This window comes from Colius striatus, chromosome Z (assembly GCF_028858725.1).
Source record: "Colius striatus isolate bColStr4 chromosome Z, bColStr4.1.hap1, whole genome shotgun sequence".
Classification (NCBI taxonomy): domain Eukaryota; kingdom Metazoa; phylum Chordata; class Aves; order Coliiformes; family Coliidae; genus Colius; species Colius striatus.
This window is the reverse complement of record NC_084790.1, coordinates 65,016,007-65,031,770: the sequence shown is the minus strand read 5'-3', so window position 1 is coordinate 65,031,770 and position 15,764 is coordinate 65,016,007. Positions and strand designations below refer to the sequence as shown.

Genomic DNA, 15,764 nt, shown 5'->3' with positions numbered 1-15,764 from the left:
AGAGGGGTTGGGTGTGTTTGCCTGTGTAAATTAAGTGGCTCAAGGTAAGTCACACTTCAGTAAATGAATGAAGACTGCTATCAGAGAAAGAAGGGAGCTTCTGAACAGTCTTGAAACAAGAAAGAATAGGGGGAAACACCTAAACTCATTTTATTTTGGCACCTTTTACCCTTACAGGTTGCACATGCATGAAATAGACAACAGTGGCTCAGCAAGTCCCTTGCACTCTGCAGCCCCCATTTTTTAATGAAAAATAAAGAGTCCATGTACGGGACAGGAGAGAAAGGTGACAATATGTACTCTGTGTAGTATCATTCAATAATTCTGCTCTACTGTTTTAAACAAGGCAGGCGACATTTATCAACTGACACCGTATTTCCAAAGCTTGGTGGAGCCTCTATCTTAGTATACAAAAAAGGAAGTAATGAAAGACGCAAAGTTCCCTCTGGGATTGATTTTAGCAGCAGTTTTTGGCCATAGTTCAAGAAAGCATTTAAGCATGTGCTAAACTTTTTCTCACACTGAAATCAATGGTTGAATGTACATAAGGATATGTTGAGGCATTTTTCAGAATTGGAGCTGACAGTAAGGAAGATGAAAGTAATTCTCACTTGAAACCCTGTTGACTGCTTCTGTCTCTCTGTCTTCTTTATATAAGGGATAGGAGGAACAACAACCAAAAACTCCTCACTGCCGAATTTTACATCCTCCCATTCCTTCAGAAACACTGGTTTTAGGATCCTTCCTGCATGCACTACAGACAGCTGTTGTTTTGCATAAAACTACAACAAAGCAATTTGATTCTGGAGTTTTCAGCACATACCTCTCTAGGTTTACTTTATAGCTAGGAACACAAATGAAGAAATTAGCATTTACATTGTGCAACTTCTGTTCTATCACTATAACTGAATCTCTTCCTTTCCTTATCTTACTATACCACAAACTTCTGGAAAGGATTAAGAACACTTCATAGTGCAAGCTAAACTGTGGCTGCTGCCCAAGTCACGTGAGAGGGCTTTCTCCCTGCTGGGACACTCAAGTTCTCCTCTCCACTTCTCTAAAACGACAGCAGGTGGAATTTGCAAGAAATCTTCCACCTCTCTGACTGGTAATTGCAAGTTGCCTTTAAAGTATAGTGAAAGGAAAGAGAAATTTTGGAACAAAGCTAGTGCCAAACACAGTCTATGCCCTTCCATTTCCCTGCCTGCCTCCACCTCTCTCTTTCTCTGACAGTATAAAATAAGTAGACAAGGATTTCTCATCCCAAGCAAATATATTTTAAAATACATGCACTGATTTAGCTTTAAAGCAGATCATTAATCAACTATTACAGGAAACAGCAAATAGTAACAATGTTATTTTTGAGTCTGAAGAGACAACACATGTTAAGACATTTGGAGACAGCAGTGGCAGCCAGCACAGAAGCCCTTAAAATAAAGGCCAAGCAGAAATGCAACATGTAATGAACTGGTGGCTTAAAAAAATGTATTTGTTTACTGCAACCATATACCACAGACTTTTGGCAAAAGATTTTAATAGTATGCTCCTATTACATTCATATTCATTTACAGTTTGGGAGCCAATAGCTTGTAATGTAAATTCAATTCATTATTTCTCAACTTCACTCTACAGAAAGCAATTTGCTTTAAAACGAAGAAAAATAATCACCAGCAAACTACAAATTAGAGTAGTGTCTAAAGAATTAAACTAGTGCACTTATTTAAACAGAAATATTTATTTTCATAAACTTGAAACCATACAGTTTCATTTTTCACAATCTAGTTAGCTATGTGCTATGTACAGATACCATTTTAATCTTTGATTTCACTGCATAATAAAGTAATAAATTAAAGCTCCCTACTAGAATGATAAAGTAGCTAATTATCACTAGCATATAAAGGATGAGCACCACATTGGGCATTAGGGCAATCCACACTGCTTAATGATTTTATTGCTTCAAAGATGGATCAGACCTGATACCACTATGAAAAGATCTTGCCGCAGTATCTCACTTGACATTAGCAGAAAAATGGAGAGAAGTGACATCAGGAAGAATCTAATTTCCCAAACTGGAATTTGGCTGGTAGTACTAGGACTAACATTTTTTTGCCTCAGGAGTCGGTTAGTTACAAACCTAAACATTCTCAGTTTTAACTGCTTCCTTGCACAATTAATAGTCAATTAATATCCCCGTTGTGCTTGCTTCTTTTCCCTTCAATATGTGGTGTACCTGCCACATAAAGATCTCTAACCTCATGGAACTGCTTGTACTGGTGCTGACAGATGTAAATTTATCTCTTATGCTAAGTAATACAGATATATCATGTGCACAGCCAATGAGCTGTGGTCTAGATCATTCTATGGACCTAATGCATATGATTTTCACAGTGTGAAGGACAATACGATTACCCACACTGTGTTCCCACTATTGTTTACAATATTTTTTCAGCCTATAAACACTTGAAAGGATCTATTTCCGGTGAGAAATACCAGGATGTAACAATGTCCTCATGGTTTCCACTGACACCAGTTTGCTAGATATAACCCTGTATTCACCCACACCTTGGTTCCTGAGTGTTCAAGTCTACACACTTCAAAACAGGTCCTTATATTTGCAGACTGTGCAAGAGAACCTTCATAGAAGTGTAGTGTTCAGCTGTCAAATTCTGCCCTGTTTCTTGATTAAAACATTGGTGCTCTCCTAATAGCTTTAAGAAGCTGGTATTGCACAGATACTTTGAGCAATTAAGTGATTCAGCATTATGACTTAGCAGGCTGTAACTTAATGGGCCGGAGTCCTCATTTTAGTAACTATTAAAATTTATAGAGAAATAAAGTCTTCTCACACTGCTGTTTTCTTCAACAAAATGTGTTAATCTACCAGAAAGTAGCATTTTCCTGCTAACCAACGAGTTTGCTTACACATAATAATTAGATCAGACACAGGAAAAAATACTCCTTGGTGAAAGGATATTTGGTTTCTGGTATAGCAAGGCCTACTTTTTTCATATTTTGCTTAGGTAGAACATTTTTACTCATGTTACATACAGCACAAAACACTAATAAAAAAACAACTGAACACATACATTTACAGAAAGGCTGAGCACATTGCCTTGTTCACATAAGTTGCTTAAGTCAGTTGGAACAGTCTGTTTCTGGTGCTGAACCCACAGTGTGTTTTGCACTAGGCTTTGTAAAGCATGGCGTGTCATCCTTCAGTGTCCGTTTTGGGTAATAGTGGCAGTAGGCATGGATGCCTCCCAAACTGTAGATTAATATAAATGTAATAGGAGTATACTATTAAAATATTTTACAAAAGACTGTGGTGTATTGTTGCAGTAAACAAATACACTTTTTAAGCCACCAGTTCATTTAATATTTCATTTCTACTTGGCCTTTATTTAAAGGGCTTCTGTGCCTGCTGCCACTACTATCTCCAAATGATATTGCAGATGAAAATGTCTCTCAGCACAAGGACATCTCTGTTTTCTCTCCAACATTGTCAAGGCAATGCACCTGATGGAGTACTAGTGTCACACAAGTGTGAATTAGGTGAACATAAAGAAGACCATGAAAGCCTCTCACACAAGTGCAAAATTCTCACCAGTAACAGGGCAAATGTCAGTATGCTCACTGTCTATTTGGGTAATTAATATTTAAAATTGTTAGGAAAAGAAAGAGAAAAAAAACCCCAAAACCATTTTACCCCCAACGTCTACTGGAAGTTGCTTGCATTAACAGAAATGACTCACACTGTAACACAGCAGAAAATAAATCTATACAGTCAGATTGCACAGTCTGTCAAGCGCTCTCAAATCCCACAAGCTCCAACTTCCCATATGCAAATTCCTGCAGATGACGACCTGGCCTGAGTAGACTAAGTGATAATTAAATGAAATCAGTGTTAAAAGAAATGACTAGAGCTGACAGGATGAAAAGTCCTCCCACATAATAAAGCTGGTAACTCTTTAAAGCATTCACGAATATGACCATTCCCCAGTGTACCCTTACTACTATGCCAAAATGATGTATTTGGAGTGTAATAATTAAAACAATAATTCCCAACAAAGTGGGAATTACAAGATAATTGACCATCTTGAAGTACTAAGCAAACTTCAGTAAAAGGCAAGGATGCTCAATGCTAAGGTCAATTACGGTATAATTATCTGAATTACATTATTGCTGTTATAATGTCTGTTGAAAGTATAAAAAAACCCCATAAAAATGGATACAATATGCATCTCAGGGAAACGACCAGGCAGTAATGCTGCTTCATTGGCTGCTGCCAATGGATGGATATACAAGCATCAGAGTTTGGACTAGGATAAAACTGTATGCTTAAATTGGGAAATAAAAACAAAATAGAAGAGCTGCAACCAGAGATGAGATAGAGACTGTTCTGATGAGAAATGAGTGGTATAAGGTGGGAGAGGTCCCCCCAGAAAGGTTATAGTACAGGGCAGAAGAAACACCCAAGCGAGAGGAAGGGGCAGTCCAGGGCAGCCCAACAAGACCATGTGCCCAGGGAGAAAAACTGTAATCAAGAGCCCCCACACAGGAAACATAAGGCAACACCCATCTGTCTAAAAAAGTGCATTCATTTACATAAATCGATAGGTATCCACAGGCACCAGTACATTGCTTCTATTAAACTGAGATGGTGTCAGATGGTCCGTTGTGGACTACTGCTCTGCAGACAAAATGCAAAGCAGTTGCATAGTGCTTCTGTTCCTGAGGTCATCCACACCCACACTACTGCTTTGCCTGTTTGCTGTTGCTGGTTTTGCTGTTACTGCATGCCAGCATCCACTCCAGTCTCACAGATTTTGTGCTCTTTGCTTTAATTTTACAACACCCCCCTTTCCCATTCTTACTTAGGCAGGCAGGTTTTCCTCCAAGTGGGTCTATGGGGTGGGCTGTCGTCAGGTTGCAACAGATAACCAATATCACCCAGAGCACCGCTTTGGAAAATGTCTATCAAATGAAGGGAGGCTGGTAGCCAAATTATTCTTCCAACATATATCACTGGACATAGCAAACTGGTTTAATATCTTCACCTTTCTCTTTTCCAATTTGCTTCCTTACTTACTCAAACTGAAACCCAACTTCCACTCAGCTATACCACGGCTGCTGTTGTTTCATTTGCTGTCTCTTCACTTCAGCTGCATTTTTAGACACTAGACAAAGTCTCAGTAATTGCTAGCGAAAAATGCTACCAACTAGCTCGGAAAGATACAGAACAAAGTTGTTCTTAGTATCACATGACCCTGCCTGAACTAACTGGATTGAGTTTAGTAATCAAGCTTGTGATAATTATTTTTAATACAAACTATGATTAAAATGCAAACTTTGAAGTTTTATATAGCATTTTTACCCACTAATTAACTTCACTAATTGCAAAATTAATGAAGTTAATTAGTGGATAAGAGTGTCATAAAACACATCAAAGTCTCCATGTGCAGTGCTGCTGCAAGAGCAACAAGACAGCCATGAAGACGTTCAGAATAAAGATAATGTGTAGGCTCAGCAGTTAGCCTTGGAAACTTACGTATTCTTAAAAGTTAGAAATATAAACATAGATGTACAACATATCTAAGTCTATGATTTCCTTAAAAATGTCTGTGTAACTGTACACTGGTCATCTGCTTGCCCTGTTGGTACCACTGCAAACTTTAAGCTAATAAAAGCATTGAAGTTGAGATACTATAAAATGGATGATAAAACGAAAGATAAACTACTACAGTTGTACATGTTAATTCCAGTCATGTATTTCAACACACATTTATCAATTTGCTGGAAAAGCTAAGCGCGCCACACAGCAGAAGGTGGACATACCTAGCAATTTTGACATATAATCCTATCAGCATGTGCTGTTGTTTCTCCAGCCTCTCCTGGTGTACAGGTGCATGGTAGTGGCATGAAAAGTAGGTGTTTAAAGCAATGGTGAGGGCTGCTGGCTAGCCTTTCACAGATGGATTTTTACAATAAATCCTTTAAAATACAGCCTCTCCAGTAATCACTGCCTGAAGGACATAACACATATAAGGCCTAATCACTGCTGACACTATGAGGGTCAAAGGATGGAGAGAACTGATGCAGCTTAAGTACAAGCAGTGAAGCAGCAGCGGAACACAGCTGTGAGGCAAAAAGGAAAGACGGGTTTAGGTTAAAGTGTATCTTAGCATGGGCATATGAAGGTAGTGAAATCAAGGAGTATAGTAAGAATAACAAACCCTTTCATAAGCAAGACAGTTTGAAAAAAGGACCTGGTTTCAGCAGGGAACAAAAGAAAAAAAAAATAGATGGGCAAGAAAAGGCATTAAACAGTTGTGGTAGGTTTACAGAGCTTCAAAGTTCACAGATTGCATTTAGCATCAAGTCTGCTCCTGCCAACTAGTAAATATTGAATTTAATTAATCGTAACACAACCCAGGCATTGTCAAACATCCTCCCATTTAATCCACAGAGCAATTCACCTGAACCTTTCTCCATTCACCACCCCACACTTCAAACTTCTCCCCTTTGAACAAACCCCAAACTAAGACCACATGCTTCAGCAACAGCAAAGCAGGTAATCTGAACAGAGTGAAATGATTTGCAAGGAGGTGTTAAGGCACAAATTGCAACTGGTACAGGCAATACTGAAGGTGAGCCCCAGGACATATACAGGATGGAAAGGAATTCTGTCCCTAATGATCCCAGAATACATAAGTGCTCCTGGATAACAAGGGCATAAGCCTTGAAACGCTACTAGACAGAGAAAACCGTGCTGCTGGCATTTTAGAAAATAAATGGCAAACCCCAGGACAAACATGCATGTTGGTCACCACAGTATACAACCCCCTAAATGCTATTTTAACCAAAATCAGACATACTGAATCAGACATATTGAGACGGAGACATCAAAGGCCACCAAGTTACAGAGATTCAGAAGAACTGAGATTAAATATATTTGGAAATCTGAGGAACAGAAGAATGCCAAGAAAATGCGGAACTACAGCTCGCCTCTCCTCAAATATTTATTTGGGTTCCAATTACTGGTCTTCCACACTATTTCCTTCAGTAGAGACCTGAAACAGTTTGAGCAGCTCTAGCAAAACAGAAACAGAGCGGACAGTACTGGGAGTTAACTAGGGAGAAAGAGCAAGGAAGAGCGCACAATCACAGGATAAGAGAAAAAGATCAACTAGCTGGAGCATTCAATGCAGCAATTTAATTGTGGGCTCACCACCATGAAAGGGAGAGAGCGGGATAACCACTAGCCTACATTATAGACTTTGATACAACGGCACACCACAACACAAGAAAAAGCAGCACTCCATGAGCATTCTTCAAAAGCCAACAACAGACACACATAGAAAATTCCCTACATTCAACATATCTCCAGAATATTAGCATTAATTATATTTTCATAGCAACTGCATGTAAACAGAACATACAAGGTAATTTGGTTAGCTTTTAGAACAGTAAGAAAAGACTATGGAAAGAATGTTTTATGATAACCATTAAAGGCCTGTGTCAGTATGCTTTACACTTTGTTTAAAAATATCTGCAAGAATCAGAAATTCCTCTGCAGACTAACTGGCTTTTGCTTAGAGACCTCTTTTCAGACCGAGCACCACAGTAACACTGTTATCCTTTCACTTTGCACAGTGATTAAAATGGACTGTACGGCACTGAGCCAAGCTGAACACAAGCACCTTCCTGCAGTGGCTCAAGCCACAGGGGTTATAAAATTCTCGTCAGTACTAGCAACAGAGGTTAGCAGGTAAAAAATACACACACCTACACCCCTCGGATTTTCCATGTTAAAGTAGTAATGATCAGGCTCTAAGCGTTGCCTTCTGTGGGCACAGCTAAGTGGATTCGTTTTTCATATGACAGGTCCTAACAACCCTCTCCTGGGATTTGCATTCCCTATTGCATCCTTCATTTTGACCAGAAAGACATAACCTGGCACTAATTAGCTCTTTTTTGTTTCTCTTAAAACCACAGAGATCATGTTTGAAGACAGTCCCACGAGACACTCCATTTAGCTACCTTCAATCAGGTACTATGCCCCAGTGCCCCACATTTCCCATTTTAGTTACATCTAATGTGGGTTATATTCATGGCAAAGGCATCAGTTCTGAGTTTTCACATTGCTGTTCCTTTCCAATCTATCCATATGTATCAACCCTTCAGGGAAGAACACTTCTGTTTTCTTTCCTTCTCCTTGTTTGTCTCTAAAGAATTTTATAGTTGTTTTGCTGCTGAGATGACCTAGGAGATGATAAGAAAACAAAGCCAATTATTGTTTTAACTGAACGCTTCAAAGATAGACCCGATCTTTCCACACTTTCTCACTTGTTTCCATCCCTCTCTCCATTTATCATTCAGTTCCTTCCTGGCTTGATCAGAAGAAAAGTTATGGGAAAAGGGGTAGTTTTCAACAGCTAGGTTTTCTAATTTTTTTTTTAGGTTTTCTAATTCCCTAAAAGATTTAGGAACCCCCAGCCACAGTGCTAAGCACTCAGTGAAAACAGAATTAATTATTCGAACATTCTCCTAACTGGGGAAGTGGATTTAAAAAAAGCCAGATGCTACTAAATATTTGCAAACTCCAGCTCATGGTGATTCTGAATCAAAACATTTTCTCAGTTGTCTATAAAAACATCTTCCAGGAAGAAATCCTTGAGCAACACCGTTTGCCTCGCTGCCCAAATAACAACCAAGTCCCTTACATCTGCCGCGCTTCATCCACACTCACTTACTTGCATTCCCAAGACCCTTGTTCAGGAAATTATCCCATTTCCTATTCAGGAAAGCACTTGAGCAGATGCCAGATTTAAGGCACACACTTTGATCTCAGGAAAGTCACAAGGCAGATAAAGAAATGAGAGGAATGTCCATATATGCTGAACTTCAGATGCCTACAGCGCATTACCCTGAATCTGGACCTTAGACTGCTGCAAAAATTATTGTCTCCAGTTTCATTCTTCAAATCAAGAGCTCTAGTAAGTGCAATGCATGGGAGGGATGGTGAGAATAAAGATCCTGCAGTCAACCTTAAAGCAGTTACATCAGTACATAATAGCATATTATTATTACATACAACAGCTACTTTGAAGACAAAAAAACAAAACACGGTCCTTTCTGACAAATTTTTAGATGCCTTACAACTCCTGAACAGCCTAGAGCTTTGTCAAGAGAAGCAGCAGTAGCTTTTACTTTTCTGGATGTTTCATTATTTATATTAGACAGGTCATGCTGTTAATTTTTTAAACGTTAAAAGTCAGGCTAGCTGGAAATGTTTTGATGTCAGCAATGAGCAGCCAATACATTTTTAATTCAAGCTAAAAGAGAGGAAAAGCAAGAATCTCCCTCTTGTTCTGCCCCTACATTCTGCCAAGTAGTTAACTGGCATGCACACACATGACCTTCTGTTCTACTCAAATGAGTTATCTTAGCTAATTTGTGAAGACTGCTCTCTCTCATTTAAGTACTTCACAATATGATCCATCTTTCCCTTTGCTGTTGTTAAAGGAAGACTATAGTAACTCCCCTAAAACAGCATTCTGGCAAATGTTCCTAAATTGTGTAATTCACTAGGTTTAACTCTGTTGTTGCAATCACTTTCAAGGCAGACAGGTCTAATACATTATCATTACAGCTATATAATCCTGAACCGAATTTTCCTTGGCTGAATTCCTAACACTTTAATGCTGAAATCGATCTGTTTTAAAAACATCATGTGAAAAGTTTTTTAAATACCATACATGCTCAAGCTCTTTATTTTAAAAGGTTTAGAAAGGAGCTGATGGAAACAGGAGACAAAAAAAGAAAAAAAAAAAGTCTTATGTTCTGTAAGTACATTTTGAAGAGCAACAGGCATGTTTCCAAACAAACTACTGCTGTGTACAAATTACCCAGCAGGGATAGAGGTAGCAATACCTATGGTGTGGGTTTATATCTGAGAAGAAGTTGACATTTCATCAAGGTTGTCTAGGAAACTATTTTAAAAATTGATTAATAAAACAAAATGAAAGATGTTTATTTCTATTTGGGATGCCTCTAGAGAAACTGACAAGTAACACGTATATTAAAATGATAAGTTCAAGGTACTTTTCTTGTTGATTGTAAATAACCTCCCAATGAGCCAATTAAGAGTGTGGAGATCAAAGGCCCATGCAGCACTACAAAACTAGGAGCTGCAGAGTTAAGGGAAAGCCTCTCCAGGTCTCCTCAATGTGGAAAATTTCCTCCAGCCACCATTGACTCAGGTAAGTGTAACAGCAAAGATAAGCATTTTTGGACTTGCTTTGGAGTACATTAAAAACCAAGACACATATTTTCATAGACATGTAACCAAGAAGCTTGATTTTATGCACAGTCAGAAGTTATTTTGGTTGTAAAGACTGTTCCAGATGAGACTGAAATACATAGAGGGACAAGGCAAAAAAGGACGTGAGAAGGATGCATGGGGTAACTTGTACAACAGTTTTCTCAGTTGGGAAGGGTTATTAAATCCCAGATTGCAGCAGTTTGTCAGTGCTCTTTGGTAGCTGCCCAAGACCATGACTTTTCAATGTAGAAGAATAGCTGGCAAAATATTTCCTAATGCAAGGCATAACTACTGTTATCTCTGCACACATCATCTGCGAATTTGACATCCATATAGGACACACTTGCCCTCATCAGTGAGTGGGGACTTTATATGGAGTACACAAAGCACTGCTAGTGATCTAGCCAGAATTTAAGAGACTGAGTTATAAGTCACATCACCGTTTAATAATCAACATCTGGGCTGCCTAAGCAATGGCAGACTTCCTTGCAAGGCCACCTTGCTTACTCTCAATAATGAGCTAAATCCTGCCCTAAGACAATCTTTAATTTTTAAGTAGGTCTTCATTACTGTTTTCTACTACGATGGCAACAGAACCTGAGCCTGCTCAGTCCTTCCCTGCCCCTTATATTACAGGGTAGGAGGTTAAGGAAAGCCTTTCACCATCTGTTGTGACTTGTAAGACCCATCGGACTGCTCACTGTGTGTAGACTGTATTTCTGACAGTAAACGTAAATTTATATTTAAAGACACCTAGAGCACCAGATGGAGCCCTTACAGTGAGAAAGTGTAACAAGCTCTTTCACAGCAGGCACAATTGTATCCGGAGCTCCAACTTGCAGATGGAAATCCTTCTTTCTTGCCTACACACTCTCCCCACAGGGCACTTTCGCTACTGACAAAAATCACATTCCTATATTCACCCCTCTGGGGCTGCTCCCTCCACAGCGACACTGGAGACAGTCTGGGAGGGTCTTCCAGGCATGCAGCAGCCCATGCTGGCTACTCTGCTAGTTGGCAGTGGAGTACTGTGCTGAAAACCTCAATCCATAGCTGAACAACCTTGCTCTACATTCGGCAGTGGCAGTGCTGTGCTGTGCTGGCATGGCCCTAGGCCAAAGGCAACACGATGGGGAAGAGTTTTGGCACAAGAGTGCTGGGCTGCTGGAGTCGTGCTGCTGGCGGGTGATGTGCTACCAAGATGGGCTAGCATTAGCCCCAGAGTTTCAGCAGTGTGCCTTGTGGCATGGTGTATATACTGTGTGATGGCCGGTTAGCCTGAGTGGGACATCTCATGCGTGCTCCACTTGCTGTGATTCTCAAAACAGTGCAGGGGGCTAACACTTTACACTAATTCTGCTACATCTATAACTCTGTGTGGTACTGAAGGATTCATGTCACACACAAGACCAATGTAACTGAACCCCAACGAATGATGAAAATTCAACCAAAGCTTCTCTTCTGAAAAAACATCGGGAGTATACATAGTCAACTGAAACCAGAATAAGCCCAAAAGGGTCAAGCTGACAAACTAGACCACATGAGCTATCACCAGAAAGGAGCATGCATGCACTGAGAGACTGAGAGATTTTAAATGAAGAATTAGGTAAAAATGGATCACAAGGTAACACTGATGCCTGAACAAAAAACTAGAACTGTGAAGGATAGAAAACTATGTTTATATTTGGGTAATCAAGATTTGGTAGTCTGCTCTTTCATCTGATTGTGTGAAGTCAATTAAGCCTCTTCATGCGTCAGTTCATTATCTATAAAACAGGGATAATTTCAGAAGCCTAGAGAGCACTTGTTTCCCTTACAGTGTTGTTGTGAGGGATTTGAAGGTACTCTGGTATAAGAGGGATGGATCCATTATGCTAGACTGAAATGGAAAAATGGGAGGAAGAAGAGCAATTCAGTATATCTTGTATCAGCAAAATCTCAACTGGATGACTAGAGCAATATAAGTACAATAAGAGTGCCTATACTAAACTCCAGAAATTAATAGGTCAACAAATAACAACTTTAGCCAATTCTTGGTTTGCATACATCTGTACCCCACAGACATCAGAAATGTAAAAGAGGGAACGCTTCTGCATCATATGTAAAACTGTCAGCAGTTAAACTCATAAGAACCTAAAGCTACTACATGTAACTAACTTAATACTCTGAACAAAATTTCAGGAAATTTCAGGTGGTTGTTGTTGTTTTTCAAATTACCCATGCGTAACAGAATTAACCAGGAAATGTGCTATCTGCAAGCTTGTCATTGACATTATTTTTCTCAAATTAACCTGATGTATTTGAAATGTGAACAAAGCCAAACTTGCAGCTGCCTAATAAACTCAAACCTGTACTTTAGAATGTGTAAGGCTTTCTCAGAACCAGCCAGATGATAGATAAATGTCTTTGATTTTAAAAATGCAGAGCCAGTCTCCCCATCCTTTCTTTTACTAACCAAGTACACAGTCTTTTATTGCTTTCTGCTATGCAGTGTTTGCACTTACAGCACTCCATAAATAAGAAAAATAAACAGGGTGTGTGCTTACCTGATTAAAATCCAATGTAAATTATATGCAAAATAAGCGCAGCCCACTGGTTCGTGGCAAGTTGCCAGTAAAGACCTTCTGTGCTGAAGATTTTGCACCACTGATTTACGGCATCATCTCTCTGCCATACCTCTACTTCTGTCTCATTATTTCAAAGTTTCCTGCTACATTACTCTTTCCCATCTTCACTCTTATTCCTGTCTGGCCAGTTTACCAGTCCATTTTCTTAATATCTGACACCAGACATTGAAAAAAAAAAAAAAAAAAAAAAAATCTTGCACTGTGATGCATAATCACTTTGCAATTTGGGTGAGTACAATCCAATCTCAGTCTATGTAGCAGGCCACTTCTCTCTCCCTCTTGCTCCTGTAATCATTCAAAACTATTAGTACTCCAGTGAAAACCCTCTCCCGAAGCACTTTCCTGCTTCTCAGGTCTCAGCTTCTGGAATCTCCTTCTTTCTCTCGGTGAAGCACAGCTTGGGGCTAGTCTTACAGGTCTGCAAGCAAAGCAGATCAGCCTAAAGAGCTAACTTCATCTGACCAAGTACAGGGGAAAGTGAATTTCACATGAAATCAGAAAACTATCCAAGCTTGATTAAAAAGCATCCAGGCAATGCTGCAGAATAATTACATTTTGAGGGTTTTTTTTTTCTGAATTCTTGCACAATTTAGATTATCAAAAAGTGGATTTCCCAAGTGCTGTGTAGACATGATTATGGATTTTTTTTTTTTTTTGACTGGGCTTTAAGTCCTTAATTTTCTGAGATTTTTCATTTTTCTTTCATTCAAGGTTGAAATTTTCTATGAGAATTTCTTTAGTCCTCTGTAGAACTGTTCAGGGTACTCCCCAAAGAGGGAGACAAAAAGTGTTGGGCATTTATCATGCATAAGCTGATATTTACAGTAACACCACTCCCAGTATGTGTTTGCTGGAAATAGCTTGGCATTTTTTCACTTTCTTTTAATATTTGTGGGATTAATAACAAATTCAGGCCCTGATCCCACAATATTTAACATCTGGGCAAAATGCTCCTTGCTGAGGTCAACAGAACCATGGTTTGGCACAACAAACACAATGCATGTTACAAGAAACCTTAGCAATGGCAGCAGTAAAAGGCAATTTAGTCCTTAACTCTTGTACTTCCCTTCTTCTCTTATTGTGAAGAGTATAGGAACAATAAGGCAACCATAACAAAGGGGAATAAAGAAAACACTTCACAGATGATTGCTCAAAGTGGGTCCACAAACACCAGGATTACCTCACTACTAAGTCACTTGCTTTTAGGACAACTTAAAGCTGCATGAAGGCAGGTGACAAAAAACTATACCTGCATATGCCAACTTTTGTGCTCTGAAACCCTTTAAGCTCCTCAGACACCACTAGACACACATGCTACAACAGTAGAAACAAGGAATACCTTTGTATGCCTTCAGACAGTGAATATAAAACTGTGGTGTTTTCACCCCTGTAAACTCTACTGCCACCTTCCAGAAGAGCTGCACAACACTTTTAGGTGCATTGCTACAAGAAAACTATAGCATTTTGAAAACATGCAGCAGCATTTCTCCTGCTAAACAGTTAGACCTTTTAGATCATACACTAACTTCCTCCATGACCAGCCAAGAAAACCATATTGCACAACACATTAAATACATTAAGGGTCTCAATCAAACAATACTCAGGCACAAAACTCAAGAGCCAGAGATGGCTAGAACAAACTTGCAGCTTCTCCAGGGCCAAAACTGCCTTTCAGCAAAGATATCCTAATGTGACTCTATTCTTCTGCCTCTATTATCTGTCATCCCTCAAGACAGATTTGAAAAGAAAGGACAGCTGGCAAAAAAGAAGCAGTGACAAAACCGTGAATCCGACAGAGGTAAAAAGGTTAGTCTCCAGGAGCCAGAAACCACAAGGATAGGCATCTTAGACACACATTTTTAAATGCTTTCTTTCTCTCTCCTTCTCTTCCTGAAAGACTAAATGCAAAATGAAATCATCTTAGAGAAGGACAGCCGCCTCCCCCCTGTGCTCAATCATTCCAGTCACACTATGTTGTCCAGTAACCTGCATTGATAATTCCTCATGAATAAAATGCCAACATTATCATCCACAGCTATGTTGTTGACATGCTTTTGCTATTTCACTAAAAATACCATTAATTTTCTGGCTTCACAACAGCTGAGCTACTCCCCATCTGAATATACAAAAGAGTATTTTGTTTAAAACAAATTAAAAGCGTTCCAGTAAATGACTTCAATTTTGCTGGCTATACTACTTAGTGTATACTGTTCTACTTAATCCTCTCTTTTCTCAACTCTACCCTTTCTACTTCCCCCTCCTTTTCTTTCTTTCCCCCCACCCAGCCCCACCCCCCGCCCCTTTTAATGCTTAATCCTTTCATGCCAGGAACTGGATTTACCCAGCAAGGCATACACAGTCGGAAAGAGCTTCAAAAATATGGTGCCAAAGAGTTAAGGCACTGGTGAAAACGCCTCTGCTCTGTTTTTATTCACTTATGTTTGCCAAAACATATTTAGCAGTAAGAAAAGGAAAGGAGAAGGGAAGCCCCCAAATGCTGAACACACCTTCCATTTCCCATCCAGATAAGGGTCAACATTTCCCATTTAAGTCGGAATGAAAACGATCATTACTGCCAAGCCTTCCTGGCATCTCACCACTTTATTTGTTCCCATTTGTATCTAATGCTTTTGTCAACAGTTCAACAAAAGTCAAAGCAAACAACCCACTACAAACACTAGGGGTAACAGCAACAAGAATGAATCCTTCACAATTATCGAGCCCAGCTGCTCAGAGCCTGTCCAGGCTGCTTTCATTTACAACAGTGTCAACAAAAGGCTGAAACCCAATAACTAGGTGGGTCAATACTACCA

The 15,764-nt window shown here is 39.4% G+C and overlaps 1 protein-coding gene across 3 annotated transcripts in view; it reads right to left on the bottom strand.

Moving 5' to 3' along the window:
• LOC104561327 (transducin-like enhancer protein 4) overlaps nt 1–15,764 on the bottom strand; it is a 104,463-nt gene that overhangs the window by 18,622 nt on the left and 70,077 nt on the right. The window lies entirely within an intron of this gene.